Raw genomic sequence first — 18,216 nt, 5'->3', positions numbered from 1 at the left:
GAAGTGGAAGTGAGAAGCGTAGCTTGTGAGAACGAGTGGGGAGATCTGAAAATAATAATAGAATATACTGGAAATGGGGCCAGCAATTAATTCTAGATCTCCACTAATTTCCACTATCTGCTGGGATTCCCCTCCATTACAATGGATAATTGAGATCACACTGCATTTTTTAAAAATGCATACAGAATCATTGACTATTGTCTCATTATTTATGTAATTTAAAACACATTCCCTATACAACATACATTATCAGCCTGCATCAAATGTAATATAGGAATCAGCTCTATTCACTGAGAATCCATTAGTTGGGCTCATTCAGTCTGAGACATTCAATTATATTGTTGCAAATAGTTTTATTGCTGTATTTGTTTAAACTGAAATTGTTAACGCTGAGTACCAAGGTACAGAATATTAACAGATTTCTAAGTACATGTGAAATTGACATGCTGTTCCAACAACAACAACTTGCAGTTATTTAGCATCCATTTTTGCCTCTGTGAAGTAACAAATGTAGTCAACTGCCAAAGGTACTTCAGAGAAAAAATTGATGTTTAACAATAGTAAAAGAATAAGGTCAGGAGACCAATGACAGGTAGGTTTTGTCAAGGCAGGAAGAGAGTAGCAAGCAGGTAAATTTTTTAAAAATGAAAGAAAAGAGGAACTTGCATTTATATAGCACCTTTCATGACCTTAATCTATTCCAAGCACTTTATAACCAATGGAGGAGTTTTGAAGTGCAATCACTGTTGTAACTCAGAAAGAGAAATTTCTAGATCTCAGCACAAAATAATTGAAATCTTTGCTACTGAAGCAAAAGAAGATTGTAGAGGAGGTTAATTTAGAAGAACAAAGGGTATGCACTATTGTATAAGACTACAGAAGGTTAAAGAAACAGCATTGGACAAAACCATACACCACAACTTTGCAGGCCACTAATGCTGCTCAAGCAGTTGTAAATGTGGGCCATACAATTCATTCCATATAATCACAGTAATAAGGTTTTGAGTTTATTGTGAAATTATATTGACATGGAGAATTTCCTTGTGTCTTCTCCCATAATAGCCGCAGTAACTTTAGCAGAAATTCAGCAGAAATCTCAATTATATGCAGAAACAAGGGTTTGAACACAAGTTTTAGGGTTGGGATCACTGTGATTCCAACCCCACTCCAAGTCAAAGCCTGACAGCTAACACAATTTGCAAAGAGATGACCAATTAGTGGCCCAACAGCATGTCTTCTGTTCAATTCGGAATAGCGGATGCAGTGAGGAAGAGGGATTTGGACATGAGGGGCCCGATTTAAAAGACAAATGGGAATGGAGCTCGCTCAACATTCAGTTTCCTCCTTACCAACATATAAGCTCTATATTGCAGCTTTATAAAAGCAGCTGCTAACAGAGGCAGATTTTCTTAACCAGCTTATGTCTGTGGAGGCACAAGTCATCCTTCATTAATTAATACTGTGCATCTGTTTAGAGAAAAGAAAAAAAATGAAGCTGACGTTGTGTTTGAGAAGGAGTGTTGATTGATTTGTCACATGTATTGGGATATAGTGAAAAGTATTGTTTCTTGCGAGCTGTTGCTGACAAAATATTCATGGAGCACTTAGGGGAGAAGGAAAAGATAGAGTGCAGAACATAGGGTAACTGTAACAATAGGATAGTGGTGTGACATATTGGAAGGGATAATTATAGAGAGTAAATATTTAGCATGCTTGAAACTGGATAAATTACCAGGTCCAGATGAAATGTATCTCAGGCTGTTAAGGGAAACAAAAGGAAAAGATTGGAGGTTAGCATCAACATTTTTCAATCTGCTCTGGTTATAATATCTGCTCTGGTTATAATAGACATGGTGACAGAAAAGTGGAAGACAGCTAAAGTTGCAGAGTTGTTTAAAAAGGAAGAAAGGAATGACACGAGTACATACAGCTCACCACCCTAATCTCAATGATGGATAAATTATTGGAAAAAATTCTGAGAGACAGTATAAATCATCAGCTAGAGGGGCATGGATTAATCAAGGACAGTCAGCATGGATATGGTAAAGGAAGGTCATGTCTGACTAACTTGATTGCATTCTTTGAGGAAGGAACAAATATGGTTATAATAATTTCACCAAGGCCAGTCTTCCGGTATTGCACCATTTTTTAACAAAGAAAAGGCCATGTTTGCGGCTTACAGCAACACAAGTCCTAAGCTCCGGGTCTACAATACTCAAGTCCGGGTTCAAAGCTCGTCTCTCATGGAGCATTCTCCTGTGGGTTCAATAGCGAAACTCATTCCAAAAGGCCCGCAGGGAGATCTATTGATGATGCCCCATGTCCTTCGTGGCCACTATAACAATAGTAAATGAGGATAGTGCATTTGATATTGTCTACATGGATTTTGGCACGGCTTTTGACAAAGTCCCACATGGTAGGCTGATCAATAAGTTAAAAGCTCATAAGATCCAAGCAAAAAATATCAGTTTGATACATAGAATCTAGAAAGTTGTTGCCAGTATACATATCAATGATTTAGATTTAATCATGGGTGGCATGGTGGCACAGTGGTTAGCACTGCTGCCTCACACGGGGGTGCTCTGAAGGTCCGGATCGGTCTGTTGAGTTGGCAGGTGCGTTCTTTGATCGGATCTGCGGGTAACTGTCTGTAGTGTTCCTGATTGTTCAGTTGTCAGTACACTTCTCTACAGTAATCTGTTCTGTTCAGTATGATGGTGGCCCCTCCTTTATCTGATTTGATGACAATGTTGTGGTTGGTCTTGAGAGCGCGGATGGCGTTGAGTTGTGTATTGTCCAAGGCAGACTTCAAGACACACGACAACGCAGAAACTGATAGTGAAGTTCTGCACGCATGAACACGGCCTCAACCGGGATCTTGGGTTCATGTCACACTACATGTAACCCCCACCATTTGGCCTGGGCTTGCAAATCCTACTAACTGTCTTGGCTTGAGACAATTCAAACCTCTTTAACCTGTAATTATCCCTCTCTCCACTTGCATTGTCTGTACCTGTAAAGACTTGATTACCTATAAAGGCTGGCATTCCAACCATTACCTTGCAATTGAGTCTCTGTCTATATATGCCGTGTTTGTGAAACCAACTCTCCACTCACCTGATGAAGGAGCAGCGCTCCGAAAGCTTGTGATACCAAATAAACCTGTTGGACTTTAACCTGGAGTTGTGAGACTTCTTACAACAGCTGTATTTGGTATTGCTCAATCCAGATATCCTTCAAATTAACTATATAATAACTGAAACAAAAGCAATATGGCTCATATTTAGATGTAACCCAGTATAACTGTGGCCCTTCAATCCAAGAATGTGTAATGCTACGTTTAAGTATGCATTTCTTACTTTCTCTTGGTAACAAACTGAATTTTTGGTGCATCTTATGCATCTAGATTAACAAAACTAAATTGTAGAAGTGCTCCAGCCAATATTTATTCCTTAAATATCACTAAAATAAATTTATCTGATTGTTATTTGTTGAGATCTTGCTGTGTGCAAATTAGATGCCACAATTCCAGTGGCAGCATTTCACTGCCTTTGAAGTGTATAGTGATATCCTGAGAAATAAAAGATGCTGCAAAAATGTCAAATTCCTTCTTTTATTCTTTGTTAAATAAAATAAATTCCAAAAAGAAAATCTATTAGGCAATGTTCAAATGGTGCAATGGTCACAGTTTTTTTTCCTTGACCTACATTGGATTATAAACAAACATTCAAAAGGCATCTTAAGAATTGTCGATTATTGTCATAAGTATCTTTGATGGGCGTGAATTCGCAAGCGTACTTGTCTTTCATGTCAGAATGATGGGTAGTGTTAGGGTGTTCAGGACTGTAAGGGTTAATATGGGATTGTAGAAACAGTACCATCCATATTGTGATGTAGAGAGTTACATGGAAGTAGTGGAGCATTGGAGAGAGTCTGGTAGAAGTTGGCATGAAGCTAGCACCCAGACAGGGCTGTGTCCTGTATACATGTGTATAGTAATATGTTATTAATAAGCAGTTACTGTTCAACCATACACACCTTTAGGTCTTTTCACGAGACAACATACAATCTAACATCATGGTGGCAGCAGCTGATGGACTCCAAAATCCCCAAGAATGAAGAAATAAAGATATTGACCTAAGAAAACTGCGTCTCACTCAAAGACCTTGAATACACAAATGGGGATCACTACAAAGCTCCTTTAAAGGCATGAAAGCTGGACAACGCTCCACTGTGGAGCATAAAAGGACTCCACCAAATCACATGGAGATCCATTGTGAGACCCAATTGGGAGTAGAGTTCAAGGACATAGCTAAATTGCAAAAGAGTGAGAAAACTCCAAAGAAAAGGCTGCAATAAGCTATGACTATAACACTACATTCTGCATCCTCTCCTTTCGTACTCCCCTATGTGCTCTATGAACGGTATGTTTTGTCTGTATAGCACGCAGGGAACAATACTTTTCACTGTATCTCAGTACATGTGAGCTATTATAAATCAATCAAATCAAACCAAGAAGTCAAACAATGCTTATTGGGGAGAAATTAAGGATCCCAGATTAACAATTTGGAATGTTGACATATCTGTAAAGGGTCACCTCATGAATTTCAAATTACCATTCAATTTCAATGAGTAAGTGTGATGGTCAGGTCAAATCAGGAGCATTGCTAAAAGACCTCTGACTACTGATGACAAAGGCAGCACTGTATGGTCCCAGATGATTTCAACCTCTGGTCATAGGTATGATACAAGCCGCTCCAGTATTGTGACAAGCAAATAATCAAAATTTTGTACGTCATATGCAATCAACCCTTCTCTCTCGAGCATCATCTTGTGTTGTCCTCAACCTCCTTAAAACAGCAGAAGACATCAAAACAAACACTGTAGCCAACTACACTGAATTGGAGATTCCCGAGAAATCCACCAATACTGATGATCTCGACTGGGACTTAAGTCCATAATTGTCCTCACTCTTTGCAGAGACAGTTATTCCAGCTCCTTTCCAGATGGCAGAAAATAATCTTCTCTGGTCAGACTAGCCAAATGCCCAGATGAGCACCAACATACTTAAAAGATACAGAGGAGAAGGAACAGCAGCAGAAGGTTGAGCCCAAACTTCAGAGTCAAACAGTTGCTGTCATAGAGACAGAAAAAACTACAGCAAAGAAGCAGAAGCTTCAAGCTCACACAAACAACATGAATTGGATCTTGGAGCAGGAGAGAAGTGACCATCAACTAACCAAGACAAAGTTCAGGGAACATGTGCATATGAAGAAACAAAGCGCAGCATTAGAAATCAAACCGCAGGTTAAACTCAAGGATGAGGAACATAAAAACATGAGGGAGGTAAACCTTCAATTTCCTCGGCAAATATGGTGGATCCCACTTAAAAAGGAACCTGAGTCCACTCTGTGAATGAACAGAGCGAACATTCCCTCCAAAAGGAGAGAGTTAAGCCCATGATCCAACAAAAGAGCGCAGATTGTCGACATATAAAACAAGAATTCTGATTGCAAGCAGGGTGAGGGCAAGGGATCAAATTTGGGAAGATGTGATAAATTCAAGTGTAGAGACAAGGCAAGAGAGAAGGGTATTGGTATGGAAAATGAAATACAGACCGTGACAAGATGGAACAGAAAGTACAAATCTAAGAGTAAATCAGCTAATAAGGCTAGAGGTTATAAATAATAAAAGGAAAAAAGTGAAGCACATTAGCAGCACAAATGAAAAAGATAAGTACAATCTGATAGCCATAACATGGCTGCAGGATGACATAGATTGGAATCTGAATATTGAAGGGTACATGACATTTAGCAAGGACAGGAGGTTAGGAAAAAGTGGAGGGGTGACTCTGTTAATTAGAGGTAGCATTAGCACAATAGAGAGAGATGATCCAAGTTCTGGGAGCCAGGATGTAAAAACAGTAAGTGTAGAGATTAGAAATGATAACAGCAACAAGTTATTTGTGGGAGTGGTCACCGAACTGTACACATGCAGAATAGAGTATAATGGAAGATATAATGGGAGCTTGTCAGAAAGGTACAGTGATAATCATGGGGGATTTTAATCTACATATAGATTGAAAAAATCAGATGGACAAAGGTAGCCTAGATGAGGAATTCATTGAATGCTTTCAGGATAGTTTCTTAGAGGGGCATGTTCTGGAGCCAACCAGACAGCAGGCTATACTAAACCTGGTAATGTACAACGAGACAGGATTAATTAATGACCTCAGTGCTCCTAGGTAGCTGCAGTAATATGAATGAATTTTACATTTGTTTTGAGGAGAGGAAAGCGGGTCTAAGACTAATATTTTAAACTTGAACTAGGACAATTATGAGGGCACCAAAGCAGGGCTAGCTAAAGTAAACTGTCATATTATCGAAATGGTGAGAGACTGCAGAGCTCTGAGATGCAGCAGGTCCTTGATGTTCTAGTACATGAATCATAAAAGGTTGGTATGGAGGTACAGTAAGTAATTAAGAAATCTAATAGAATATCATAAATTACGAGGAGAATTGAATACAAAAATAGGGAATTATACTTTCATCAGTTATAGAGGGCACAACTGGAATACTGTATGCAGTATTGGTCTCTTTATTTATGGAAGGATGTAAATGTGTTGGAATTTGTTCAGAGAAGGCTTACTAGACTAATACCTGGAGCGGGTGGGTTGCCTTATGAGCAAAGGTTGGACAGGCTTGACTTGTATCCACTGAAGTGTGGAAGAGGAAGAGGCATCTTGATTGAAACATACAAGGTTCATTATGGTCTTGACAGAGTGGATGTGGAAAGGATGTCTCCTCTTTTGGGAGAATCTAGAACTAGGGATCACTGTTTTAAAATGTGGAGTCGTCCATTTAAGACAGAGATAGGGAGAATTTTTTTTTCTCTCAAAGGGTTGAGTGTCTTTGAAACTCTCTTCCGCAAAAGGAGGCATTTGAATATTTTAAGGCCGAGGTAGATAAATTCTTGATAGGTCAGGGTGTGAAAGATTGTCGGTGGTAGGCGGGAATGTGGAGTTACAATCAGATCAGCCATAATCTTATTAAATGGCAGAGCAGGCTCTTGGAGCCAAGTGGCCTAGTCCTGCTCCTAATTTGTAAAGAAAAATACCAACTGAGGAGCACCAAAAGTGAATTAATTACATGTTGACACCTAAGTATTTGAAACACTAAGTAGTAAAATTTCAACTCCACACCAACAAAATCTCCCTAAAGCAATTGGGACTACCCCTCATTCAAACTTGAAAATAACGAGATTTGGAAGAGTCATAACATCTTCAGGGGAGAAGGGGTGGCATGTATAAACCAAATTGTAAATACATCTGGGTAAAGACTTTTGGGGGGGTGGGGGGGGGGGGGAAGATACCATATTAGGATCTTCAGGACTGTAAGAGTTAATGTGGGACTCAAGTAACAGAACAACCCATATTATGAAGAAGAGAGTCATTTGGGAGTAGTGGAGTGTTGGAATGAGTCTAGCAAAGTCATCATATAGATAGCACCTAGACAGGACTATATCATGTATACTTGTATATAGTTATGTTGTTAATAAAATTGTTCAACCATACCAATCTTCTAAACCTCTTCATGAGACAACATACAACTATGGGTAGCATTACATAAACATGAATTACACAGCTACCGGTTCAAGAATAAAGAAAATTACAGCACAGGAACAGGCCCTTCAGCCCTCCAAGCCTGCACCGACTTAAGGTTAGTATTACAGATTGTAATAGTGCTTGAAAAGTTAAGAAGTTAACTTTAAAGTTAGTTTAAAGTTAACATTAGTTTAAATATAGATCTGTAAATTTAAAGAGCAAAAAACTGAATATTTCTACAAATTATTGAACATTCCTCTTTACCAGGAAAAATGATGTTACATTTATCAGAATAAAACAATTCCATGTTGAATGTGGTAAAGCATAAAAGTTATAGCTACACAGTGATAAGAATCATAGGACTGGAGTATACACGGAGGATGGGTTCCACCACTCCAAAATGAATGTTTGGAGTGAGATATCCAGAAACAGCCCTTTGACTAGTACAAGATTGTAGTTCTGTCCACCTCCAGGAGGGCATCCCTCCTCATAGAGCTGTCAGCCAATCAGAGGCAGGAACAACAGTAAGTGTCCAGAGGTGGTGCTGCAAGTAGGCCAAGGAGAAGATATTCAGCAATGGATCTGGACATTCAGGTACATCCAGGATCTCAGTGGGCCAGCCTGACAGGCCCCAGCAAGGATGAGGGGCACGCTGGAAAGGGCAGGATGGGATTGGCTGGACACGGGGAAGCAAAACTATGGGGAGATGCCTCCAATTGGCACCAAGGATCCAGCAAGAAGCACTCCCCATTTTAACTATCCAGCAGCGAGCAAGGTTAGTTTGCTGGGCTGCACGTCCAACGCCAGCGTCTCCTACAGCCTGTTAAATCAGAGCTGGCAAAGGATAAGGTCCTTAACTAGACATTAATTGCCCACTTTAGGACCTCCATTGGGCTATAAGTGGACAACATGATGCCCCCACTGTTTGTAAAATCATGGCGAAGGTGGTGGTGGTGGTGGGGGGGGGGGGGGGGGGCTGTCAGCAGGCATGCCATTAAGGGTACAACCAACACCATATTGCTATCGAGTCATTACCCAGAATAAAATCTATCCCTTCAATAGGTGACCTAGGAATATTTCCCACTGTAACAATTCTGTTTACTAAGTCATTTTGTGTATTGATTTTGCACAAAGCAACAGGTTTATAAATTCCATGAATATCTCTTAATACATTTTCCTTCACTAAATTTAAACCTAATTCTCATTACCAGTAGTTGAGAAAGATTTCTCTTCCCTTTCCCAGTAGGTTCTGAGGGAATACCTAAGACCTATGACACAGCCACAGTTTTAAAATGCATTTCTTTTCTGAAGATTCCTTAAGCACTCCTACTTTGCCTCCCAATTAATTTCCAGCAATTAGCTTTAATACATCCAGTTTTATTGCAATGGAAGCATACTATTTTCAGGTTCTAGCCTATCTCCTTTACTATTTTGGCATCTTCTGTCTGTTCCTGAGCATTAGTACATTTTTCATCACCTAGTTTTCTATTCCCCCTATTTGCCTGTCCTCTGGCCTATGACCATTTCCTCACTTGTAACTGTGTGTGTGTGTGAGATATCATACGTATTAACCAAAACTATCACTTCTCAGATCTTGATACTTGACACTAGTTAAATAAGTCTTTATGGTTACTGGAATGCTATTTTGGAATTCTTCCATAATCATTATTCCCATGAAGTTCTCAAAATCTTTTTCTAACTTCAGTGACCAAAACCACTGCTCCAACAGCATTTTTTTTAACTTGCAATTCTACAAGTGTCTGATTTGGTTTTTTTCCTTACCGTTCTAAACTTTAGTTGGTAAGCTTCAGAGACAAGCTCATGAGCACAGAATATTGCCCTTTTGACCACCTCAGTCTGTAGACTGCTCTTCTAACAGACTAGTATACATATTCATATCAGTACCTACCAGGCACTCTCTTTTGGCCATTTCAACCTCACAGCTATCTTTTCAAATGAGGTAAAATATCATTCAATTAAACTTAGGCACTAAATTTTAGTTAAATCAAAATCCTCAGTGGAATCAGAATCATCCTCTAAACCACTATTTCTCTTTTCCTCCTTTATTCTAAGTGTTTCTCTAGCCAGGTCATGCAATCTGAGTTTTTCTCTTTGAAATTCAAGCTCAAATTTTCACATTTCTATTTCTCATCTTTCTTTTCCCTCTTTCTTCCATTCTGATCTGTTCATTCTTTTGTTTTTCTTCCTTTGCTAACTTCCTTCTCGGAAGTTCAAGCTTTCACTTTCTACCTCAAGTTGCTACATTTACAACTGAATTTTAGCTAACTCTAGCTGTGAGACACCAATTTCAGGTTTCTCTGCTTTCAATTCTAAATGCTGAGCAATTACTTCTGCTTTTACTTCTATCTTAAATTTATCTGCTAACTCTCTGAGTGTAGTTTTAATCAAGGATTTCAAATAATCTATTGTTACATTTTCTACTCCCAGAAAAGTCTTAGCAATAGTCAAGGCCATTTCAGTTCCTACCAGTATAATATATCCCTATGCTCAGTATCGTACATACTTGTTTCTTTAAGAATTCACGGATTGCACTTAAATTCAAGGGTTCTTGAAACTGCAAGAGGACCCACTTTATGATCCCAGCAGATATAAATACTAGACAAGTCAGATGCCAGAGTGAAATCTGACGTGATGGATCCTAACTCTTATTTTGAAACTTTGGAGGAAAGTTACTAAACAAATTCACATAAGTCAGCTGATGAATGTTTAACACAAAGAATAAAACATTTATTAAACAAGAAAAATGAACTATATTACATCAGAAAAGGTTGGATAAATCTCAGTACAAAAACAAGATAATTCAAGTATTTACTGTTCCTTCATCCCAGCAGTATCTTTGCAGGTACACACAAAGCAAAAACATAATTTACAATATCTACCTTATACTCTAATATTCAGGGTAAGTATGAGGTGCATGTGAATTAACAGGCAAATTATGGTCATACAGTTCACACTCCAAAGTAATTGACAGATGTTGCCAAAGCAGATTCTGTGGAATTCTCAACAACCCACCAAAACATTTGTCGCATTGTCAACAAACCAGTCTCATGGAAACTTTGTCTTTCTCATGAGGATTTCCAATCTCCACATTTGAAGAACATGCCTTGGAATTCTTTCCAAAAGTTGCTCCCACGGGGATGGCTGCAACAAGGATCCATGTCCAAAAAGCCTACGGTAAGATGTCACCAATCTTCGACTGCCTCATCGGATCTTCAGGATGTCTCTCAAGCTTGCTTTGTTTCAAGTCTGCTCCTCGCAGCTCTCTCTTTAACGCAAAGCCTATTGCTCTGCTCCTTTCTTTCAACTTGACTTCTGGAACATTTTTCTGATCCATCTTTGTCCCTGGAGTTACCAGCCTCCAACTTTAAATCAAGGTAAGTATTTGCATTTTGTAACTTCACATACACCTGCATCTCTTGCCCAAAACTTAAATCTGCATTCCCTAGTCCTAGTACCACCAAGTAATATAAAGCTTTTCCTTGTTTACCTTATCTGAATTGGCCATAATGTTGCACACCTGTATCAAATTTCCCTCCTTTGCTCCAAGGAGAATCAGCCCAGCTTCTCCAACAGAGCTTTATAGCTAAAATCCTTCATCCCTGAAATCATTCTGGTAAATTTTCTCTCAAGGATCCTAACATCCTTTTTAAAGTGCAGTGACAAGAACTAGACACAATATAGCTCTGTCCTAGCCTGTACCTGAATCATCTCCTCCTTAAAAGGTCCATCTGTTGTTTTATTACAGCTCTACCTGTCAGTCTTGGGTTCCATTTTACCCTGGCTGGATCCCTTCTCATCCCATTGAAATGGCCCTCTTTTTTAAATTGCTCCTTGCTCTTTTCCTTTATGAATGTTAGCATGATGATACAATGATCACTCTTACTCAAGTATTCCACAGACACCTGGTTCACTCCCCCCGCCAAACCTCCCACATTCCCCAGCATAGATTCAGCAATGCCTCCTTTCTAGTTTGTCCAAGAACATACTAGGAAGTTTTCCTGAACACGTTTCATAAATTTCTCCCTCTCCTTACTTTAACACTAGCCCAAGTAATTAAAGTCCCCCAATATCACAACTCGAGAGTTCTTACACATTTCTTGTGATTTCCCTGCTGATTTGCTCCTCTATCTCCCCCCCCCCCCCCCTCACTCTTTAGAGCCCAATAGAATATCCCCAGTATCATCATATGCTTTTGTCATAATTCTCTTGCAAGCTTCAAAGTACTTAATAACTGGCAAAAATAATCAATATGATTAGCAGTGAAAAAATGATTAGCTCTCACTAAATACAGTCATTCATGCAATCCTAAATACAAGGGAATTATTTACTCTTTGTTAACAGTGAATGCAAATCATAGCTGCAAGCAATAAATTTATGCAACACTACTTTAGCCCCAAAGCAGTTAGGAACAAACTCAGAAATGGAAATTTCCCTCTAGGCAAGAGATTGTGACTCAGGACCATTAAATACTTCATAGTTTGCCAGCAGTTTGATTATTAAAGTATTGATTTCTAAAGATACCGATTAATGGTTTATTTTTTTACAAGACTTTTTAATGGATTTAAACATCTTGTGAAATCCTTGCTTAAGTAATAGGATTTTTTTTTAAACAGGCATAATTTCAAGATTCATCTCCTGCAGGTCAAACTCACCTCACCCTTCATTCAGGACTTGTTCGAGAATTTCAATTTTTCTCCAGCATTAACATTTTATACTCCTCCACTTGTTAAATCAAGAACTAAAAAGCTCTTGTCCCTTCAGGATGTAATTTCAAAGTTTCAAACTACCCTATAATCTGATTTATTTCTGTCAACAAATCCACTTATATCTGTTTTAAAACATATGTACAAATAAATTTCCCAAAATTTACTAACTTCTGTTCATTTCCATTGTGAACATGAAATACAATTTTCCCTCAACTCCAAAATAAATACAAAATGAAATTAAGCATTTTCATGATGCAGAAATGTATACAAACTAGAGACATTAATGTTTGGTTGAAATCATGAGGCAACAATTGAATACTGCAATTCATAAGGCCACACTTGGAATACTGTGTGCAATTCTGGTCACCCTATTATAGAAAGGATATTATTAAACTAGAAAGAGTGCAGAAAAGATTTACTAGGATGCTACCGAGACTTGATGGATTGAGTTATAAGGAGAGACTGGATAGACTGGGACTTTTTTCTCTGGAGCGTAGGGAGCTGCGAGGTGATCTTATAGAGGTCTATAAAATAATATGGGGCATAGATCAGTCAATATCTTTTCCCAAAGGTAGGGGAGTCTAAAACTAGAGGGCATAGGTTTAAGGGGAGAGATACAAAAGTGTCCAGAGGGGCAATTTTTTCACACAGAGGATGGTGAGTGTCTGGAACAAGCTGCCAGAGGTAGTAGTAGAGGCGGGTGCAATTTTGTCTTTTAAAAAGCATTTAGATAGTTACATGGGCATGATGGGTATAGAGGGATATGGACCAAATGTGGGCAATTGGGACTAGGTTAGGGGTTTTAAAAAACAAGGGCGGCATGGACAAGTTGGGCCGAAGGGCCTGTTTCCATGCTGTAAATCTCTATAATCTCTATGACTCTAAGACACAATTCAAATAGTTTACCTTTAATGAACAAGTAGTTTCTCTCATGGAAGGAAATCGAAAACAAAATTGAGCCTCCATCATCCTATTCTTCTTTAACATTAATTATCTGTTTTTGACAACAATTTGTATTTAAAGCTGGAAAGAAAGAAATGTTGCCAAAGCTTTTCACCTTGCACTCATCAAAATAAATAGAAGAGTACCAAATTTCCAACAATTGTAACAATATTACAGGAGAAAAGGATGCTGATTGGTTGGCAAGTTGACTCTGATTGGCCCCGGTGTTACCATGGAGAAAGCAATGAGGAACTATAAGCTCCTGAAGCTCCCAGGTAATTCAAAAAGGATGCAAGGTTTGAACATATTCCTTTTTTTGACAGAGAATGAGTCTCTGAGTGCGAATGTGTCGTTTTTAGCAAGTTTCAATGAGTCACATTACAAGCTCAACTGATTATCTTAAATTGGCTGTTTGTGTCTCTTGTTTCAGCAGTATTCAAGATTTGTACTACGAAGCAACAGCTTTTTAAAAAAAATCATTCATGGGATGAGTGTTACTGGATTGGTCAGCATTACCCATACTTAACTGCGACCTTATATAAGGACAAGAGTGACCGCAACAATTGAAACAGCTCTCAGTCCAGCAGCTGCAAGAGAAATGCCATGAATAAAGGAGACTGATATATATTGCCTTCATCAGTCTCATCAAGGTTTTCAACTGCGTGCACAGGACAGTCTATTTAAGCTGAAGGAAATTGGTTGCTCACCAAAGCTGTTAAGTGTGACCTCTTCTTTCCATGATAGGCAAGATCAACTATGACTGGACCACGAGATCCACAGTGCGGTCAAAGTGTTGCATTCTGGCACTGATGCACTTCGGCACAGTCTTCTCTCTGCTGTTGTCATATGTCCTAAACTCACCTACAGAGGGGTCTACTTGCATACCAGAATTGATGGAAAGTTGTAAGCAAAAGCGGGCCAAGTCTTTGTCAGAGATTTGATCTATACCGGTGGTGCCTAACTAGCATTCCATACTTATAAACACCTTTAAGTAGCATACGGACAGACTCTCTCATACCATAAAATGTTCAGTTTGACCATCAGCAAAATAAATATCATCGTCTGGGATGTTGCCATTCCATCTTCAATCAGCAATGACAATGTAATACTGGAGGCTGTTAATAGCAATTAATAGGCTCCACATTACCAGTAATGCCACTTGATGCTGAAATCAGCACATACATTGCAAAAGCTGTGGTGTTATAGCTAAGCTGAGAAAGAGGATGCAAACAACTGCAACCTGATCAAGGACACCAAACTCCAATTCTGCCAAGCCTGTGTCCTCAGTGCACTCCTCTACAATACTGAGACCTGGACAATGCATGCCAGATGAACAGTTTTCAGCTTCACTGCCTCAGACATATTCTTAGCCTCTTTTGACAGGTCAAGGTCACTGATTCAGATGTGCTGGAGTAAGTTAATTTCATTAGCATACACTCATTACTAAGCCAATGACATCTGCCCTGGGTCAGCCACATATATTAGACGATGGCTACAAAACCAAAGACTTTCTGTATGGTGAACTGGCCACTGGGTCAGGACCTGCTAGAAATCCATACTGGACTACAAGGGCACCTGCAATGAGATATTGGGATGGCAGATGTTAACACAGACAACTGTGAGACAACCAAACTGACTGTTGTGGCACCCAGAAGCTGGCTGTTTGGACAGGCAGTGGAAGAGGTGAGGAGAAACTGAAAGTTCAGTTGACTGAGGAGACAGCTCAGAGAAAACAGAGGCCATCAAACCCCAGTCCACTGTCTTCATCTGCAGAAACGCAGTAGAGACTACCGTGTCAGAGACGGGCTCCTGAGCACACCAGGTGAGGTTTAACACAGAATAGATCATCAAGGGACAAACCATCATCTCCAGAGATGGAAGGCTGCCAAAATAATGCTGAACATACAAATTTGAAGCAGGAGTAGGCTTGTCAGCCTCAAGATCTTGCTCCATCATTCAATAAGATCATTACTGATCTGATTACAACCTGCAATTTCCTTGTTCTCGATTATAAATTCTCCTATTTCAGACTGTAAGGGTCCTAACATTTGTCTTCACTAATCTTTTTCTTTTTATATACTTAGGAGAAGCTTTTACAGTCCGCTTTTATGTTACTTGCAAGTTTATTCTCATACTTTATTTTTCACCTCTTAATCAAGCACGGTAGCAGTGGTTAGCACTGCTGCTTCACAGCTCCAGGGACCTGGGTTCGATTCCCGGCTTGGGTCACTGTCTGTGTGGAGTTTGCACATTCTCCTCGTGTCTGCGTGGGTTTCCTCCGGGTGCTCCGGTTTCCTCCCACAGTCCAAAGATGTGCGGGTTAGGTTGATTGGCCATGCTAAAATTGCCCCTTCGTGTCCTGGGATGCGTAGATTAGAGGGATTAGCGGGTAAAATATGTAGGGATATGGGGATAGGGCCTGGGTGGGATTGTGGTCGGTGCAGACTCGATGGGCCGAATGGCCTCTTTCTGTACTGTAGGGTTTCTATGATTTCTATGAAGCTCTTTCTCCTCCTTTAATGAATACTGAGCTTCTTCCAATCCTCAGCTTGCTACTTTTTCGAGCAACTTTATAGGACTCCTCTTTGGGTCTCATGCTATCCTTAATTTCTTTTGTAAGCAATGATTGGGTTACTTTTCCTGTTTTATATTTGCACCAGAAAGGAATGTATAACTGTTGCAATGCATATACTCGTTCCTTAAATACTAGGCATTGCCTATCCACCATTATGCCTTTTAATGAAGTTCCCCTATCCATCTTAGTCAACTCACACATTATAACTTTGAAGTTTCCTTTGTTTAGATTTAGGACACTAGTTTCAGATCGGATTATCACTAGTATCTCTGCAATTTCCATTATCACTATCTCTGTACCCTTAGATACATCTCATCCTGTCCTGGTACCTTATCTATTTTAAGTAAAGATAACCCAACACCTCCTCCTTCTCAATTGTAAAATTTTTCTCATGTACTAGTTACCATCTCTCTCACCTCTCTATCTTCTCCCTTTGAAAGGGCAGATACAAAGTACACACTTAACACTCCCACTAATTATCCTGCCTCTAGTGCAAGTCCCCTTCTTATCCCTAATCACCCCCATGCATTTTTAACCACCTTTTATTATTTAAATCCTTATATAAGAGCTTGGGATTCCCTTTGTAGGGTAGCTGCCAGTCTCTTTTCAAGCTCTCCCCTTGTCATTCAAAGCCGGGAAGGAACAAAATCCCAAGCATTTAACTGTTTCCATTAAACACTTGTCTTTCAGATTCATAGTTAATATTCTTTATTCAGATTTAACAGGGTGAGGCCTGATAAGGATAAAGGTGATATATGTTTAAAGCAACAGGGTAAAGCTAAAATACTTTTTATCACTATTTAATAAGGAAGAGGATTCTGACTAAAATAATGGCAGAAGCAGTGATGGTAGAGGTAATAATGGATGTGGTGAAAATTTGATATAGTGGTTGTACTGGAAAGGCTAGCTATGCTTAGAGTGGATATGTCACCTGGTCCAGGTGGCCTGCATCCCAGGTTAAGGGATGGAGATAGTGGAAAGACTTGCCATAATCCTTCCATCTTCCCTGGCTATATGGGAGCTGTGAGATGATTGCAGAGTGACAAATGAGAAGTGACTTGATTGAAGTATAAAGGTCCTGAATGATATTGACAAGGTCTCTGTTAAAAGGATGTTTCTTGTGGGTGAGTCCAGAACTAGGGGGCACTGTTTTAAAATTAGGGATCACCATTATAAAACAGAGAAAAAAATAAATGTTTTCTGAGGTTTTTATGACTTTGGAACTTACTGGAAGTGGGATCACTGAATATTTTAAAGGCTGAGATAGATGGATTATGTTGGGTAAGAGAATCAACACGTATTGAGGATAGACTGTGGAAATCAACACAATTAGCCATTATCTTATTTAATGCCAGAGCAGGCTCCAAGGGCCAAAATACTTATTTCTCTCCAATTTCATATGTTTGTGTGCATGTGATACCTTATTCAAACAAGTATGCAAGGACATCGCGAGTATCTATATGCTGGTTAGTTTAAGATCAGTGGTTGGTAAAGTTTTAGAAACTGCAATCCGGGAATAAATTAACAGATACTGAGCAGTTTGAGTTAATTAAGGATACCCAGCTTGGATTTGTAAAAGGCAGATCATGCTTGACTAATCAAATTGATTATTTTGATGAACAGAGAAGGTTGAACAGAATACATAGAACATAGAACAGTACAGCACAGAACAGGCCTTTCGGCCCACAATGTTGTGCCGAGCTTTATCTGAAACCAAGATCAAGCTATCCCACTCCCTATCATCCTGGTGTGTTCCATGTGCCTGTCCAATAACTGCTTAAATGTTCCTAAAGTGTCTGACTCCACTATCACTGCAGTCAGTCCATTCCACACCCCAACCACTCTCTGCGTAAAGAACCTACCTCTGATATCCTTCCTATATCTCCCACCATGAACCCTATAGTTATGCCCCCTTGTAATAGCTCCATCCACCCGAGGAAATAGTCTTTGAACGTTCACTCTACCTATCCCCTTCATCATTTTATAAACCTCTATTAAGTCTCCCCTCAGCCTCCTCCGCTCCAGAGAGAACAGCCCTAGCTCCCTCAACCTTTCCTCATAAGACCTACCCTCCAAACCAGGCAGCATCCTGGTAAATCTCCTCTGCACTCTTTCCAGCACTTCCACATCCTTCTTATAGTGAGGTGACCAGAACTGCACACAATATTCCAAATGTGGTCTCACCAAGGTTGCAGTTGCAGCATAACCCCACGGCTCTTAAACTCCAACCCCGTTAATAAAAGCTAACACACTATAGGCCTTCTTCACAGCTCTATCCACTTGAGTGGCAACCTTTAGAGATCTGTGGATATGGACTCAAAGATCTCTCTGTTCCTCCACAGTCTTCAGAACCCTACCTTTGACCCTGT

At 39.5% G+C, this 18,216-nt stretch overlaps 1 protein-coding gene across 3 annotated transcripts in view; it reads right to left on the bottom strand.

Moving 5' to 3' along the window:
• arb2a (ARB2 cotranscriptional regulator A) overlaps positions 1 to 18,216 on the bottom strand; it is a 511,621-nt gene that overhangs the window by 439,059 nt on the left and 54,346 nt on the right. The window lies entirely within an intron of this gene.

Source organism: Mustelus asterias, chromosome 6 (assembly GCF_964213995.1).
Source record: "Mustelus asterias chromosome 6, sMusAst1.hap1.1, whole genome shotgun sequence".
Lineage (NCBI taxonomy): Eukaryota > Metazoa > Chordata > Chondrichthyes > Carcharhiniformes > Triakidae > Mustelus > Mustelus asterias.
This window is presented reverse-complemented; position numbering and strand designations above follow the sequence as displayed.